We start from the raw sequence: 3564 nt of genomic DNA on the forward strand, positions 1-3564 counted from the left end.
TCCCCAAAAGTTAAACCTTTTAAAATGTTTCATTAATCAGACGTCGGTATGACTAGATGTGAATGATTCTTTGAAGGAACTAGTTATATAATGGTAGATGAATAAGTTTGAAGTCGCGAGTTTATATAAGACGTGCCCTTCATTAATAAGATGAATTTGTAGTTTAAAAGAGGCTTGTCTAAAGACCAAGTGTTTGTGTAGCGAAGAAAAGAAAGAATATTAACAATTAGGGCAGATTTTGAGAATAAAATTTGCGCTAGATACCATTACGGGGATGAAATGGGAAAGCGAGTAATAGGAGAAAAGTGATTTTGGAAGGACAGTAAAGAAACTATGAAGATCCTTTGGATGAAAGATTAGGCCAATCTAGGGCCAGTACTATTACACCCCTCGTGTTCGTAGTGGTAGAACCTATGGTTTCCTAGTCCGGTATGCCCTTGGAATAGAGACCCAAGCCCGAGTTTGGAGGTAGAAAGTGCCTTACCCCGTGTACCAGCAGATATTCTTGGCAATTTATAGAGTTAGAAGTTGAACGAATCGAATCGGCGCAATCTGAACTGAATCAGAAAATCTGCAGAACACCAGTCATAGTTGACGGACCGTCGATGTACAGCATCGACGGGGTCCCACTGCCTTGCATCTGCAGGCACAGGTCGACGGAGCAAGTCGACGGGCCGTCAACCCGCTCGTAGAACCAGACCGTTGTAGCCTTTTTAATTCCAAGTGTAAATAGGTGGTTCACGACCTTATTTCATATTTTCCTCCTTTCCAAATCAAAAAATCCATAATATATTCTCTCCCAATATTTTTCATCATATTAGTGAAGATTTGACAAGACCTAAACCTCGTAAACCCGAGCTTGTGAAGGAGAAGGATGTTTCTAGGGTTTCTTCAAGGTTGTGAAACTTAGGGAGTTGAAGTTGAAGTTGAAGTTATTCTTGGTAGATGAATAAGTTTGAAGTCGCGAGTTTATATAAGACGTGCCCTTCATTAATAAGATGAATTTGTAGTTTAAAAGAGGCTTGTCTAAAGACCAAGTGTTTGTGTAGCGAAGAAAAGAAAGAATATTAACAATCAGGGCAGATTTTGAGAATAAAATTTGCGCTAGATACCATCACGGGGATGAAATGGGAAAGCAAGTAATAGGAGAAAAGTGATTTTGGAAGGACAGTAAAGAAACTATGAAAATCCTTTGGATGAAAGATTAGGCCAATCTAGGGCCAGTACTATTACACCCCTCGTGTTCGTAGTGGTAGAACCTATGGTTTCCTAGTCGGGTATGCCCTTGGAATAGAGACCTGAGCCCGAGTTTGGAGGTAGAAAGTGCCTTACCCCGTGTACCAGCAGATATTCTTGGTAATTTATAGAGTTAGAAGTTGAACGAATCGAATCGGCGCAATCTGAACTGAATCAGAAAATCTGCAGAACACCAGTCATGGTTGACGGACCGTCGATGTGCAGCATCGACAGGGTCCCACTGCCTTGCATCTGCAGGCACATGTCGACGGAGCAAGTCGACGGGCCGTCAACCCGCTCGTAGAACCAGACCGCTGTAGCCTTTTTAATTCCAAGTGTAAATAGGTGGTTCACGACCTTATTTCATATTTTCCTCCTTTCCAAATCAGAAAATCCATAATATATTCTCTCCCAATATTTTTCATCATATTAGTGAAGATTTGACAAGACCTAAACCTCGTAAACCCGAGCTTGTGAAGGAGAAGGATGTTTCTAGGGTTTCTTCAAGGTTGTGAAACTTAGGGAGTTGAAGTTGAAGTTATTCTTGGGATTTTTGACCCCTCAAGGTATGTAAATGATTTCTACCCTTGTATTTGAGTTGTTATCAAGAGTTTTAGTGATTTAAGTAAAGAGAAGGTATTTGTGGAAGTGGTAAGTTGATGAAGGGTAATGTAGTGACTTGAGGCTATTTGAAGAGATGATGGGGATAAATGTGAGTATATATTCATATAGAAGTGTTGTTATTGTTGTTGTGGTTAATGTTGGATTGAATGGGAAGTGGAAGAGCCGTAAGCTCACAAAGGAAATTATTGTCTATAAGTCGTTAAGCTTTATGTGTATTTGAGGATGGTTAGTAAGCGAGGTAAATAGCCTAATTAAGCCCTATGTTATCTTACTTGTAGACTTGCAAGTTCGAGAGGCAGGAGTTGGACGATTGAGTATACTTCAAGGTATGTTAAGGCCATTCTTTCCTTCTTTTGGCATGATCCTATGATATGATCCAACAAGCGAGTAAGCGAGCTTCCATATTACTCTACTCCTAGAAGCATTAGAAGTACTTCAGTTTTGATGTTCATGTACTCCGTTCATGAGTGATCCTTCTATTCATGGGTCTAGTCTTATGTTGCCAGCTCTGTGCATACAATTTATTCATGCATTACATTCATTATGTATTTATGTACATTGACCCGTGACCAGAAGGCGTTATATACGCGAATATTAGATATATGTAAAGTATGAGAATAGATAAAGGCGTTATACACGCATTATCACTATGATGATGATATTGATTATGGCCACAGAGGAGCCGATATGATATGATGAGATGCCATAGAGGCTTCACAGGCGTTATATACTCACACATCAGGCGTTATAGACGCACACATATATAGATGCATGACCATCATTGATAGGCATGAGCATGCATATTATGTGCCTACATAGGCATTGTCAGTTATACAGATTTATGCAGACTTAGGCAGATACTAGTTCACACAAGTACATGCAGTCAGTCCATTCAGTTTATGAGTTCATATCCTATCCATAATTCTTATGTATTTATGTTGTTCTTATGACTTACATACTCAGTACATTGTCCGTACTGACTCCCCGTTGCTCGGGGGCGCGTTCGTGCCCGCGAGTACGGAGACGAACGGGCGGTCCCGGCCGTGGGGACCGCTAGATCTAGCAGTGGTCAGTATGCTCCATTTGATCCTAAGCTATTGTTAGTTTTGGTATGCCACCCTTTTGAGATGTGTATGCATATAGGTATGACGGGGCCCTGTCCCATCCTTTCTACAGCTTTTATTCAAGTAGAGGTACGTAGACGGTTGTATGTAGTAGTCGAGACGATGTAGCCTTGTCGGCTTCTATTCTTTTGTGTACGATATATGTTGACCTAGGCCGGCTTGCCTGTTCTTCCGTATGTTGTATATATATATGCAGATTGGACAGAGTTCTGATGTTTCCCTCTTATGAAATCAGTTTATGCCATTTATGGGCCCTTGATGTTTAGTATATTCAAGATACGTGTTTAGGGGTGTTTGGTCGCTAGAGGTCAGGCTCTCGTTACGACTCATCGGTTTGGGTCGTGACAACTACGTCTACACGAAAATGTGACTCGTTACAAATATGTGCAACTGAATAGATAAATTCAGACGATGAATAGTCCCAACTAAGATTAGTTGCGGATTCGCTGAGAGTATGCACTTGTAAGAAAAAGGAGAACTAATGGGATGTTAAATATAGAATAATGGGCTAACACCCTAAGGGGGGAAGATGAGACAAACAAGTATTGGATCAGGAGTTGCTTTGTTAGAAGCTGGAAAG

The sequence above is a fragment of the Lycium ferocissimum genome, chromosome 1 (assembly GCF_029784015.1).
Source record: "Lycium ferocissimum isolate CSIRO_LF1 chromosome 1, AGI_CSIRO_Lferr_CH_V1, whole genome shotgun sequence".
Lineage (NCBI taxonomy): Eukaryota > Viridiplantae > Streptophyta > Magnoliopsida > Solanales > Solanaceae > Lycium > Lycium ferocissimum.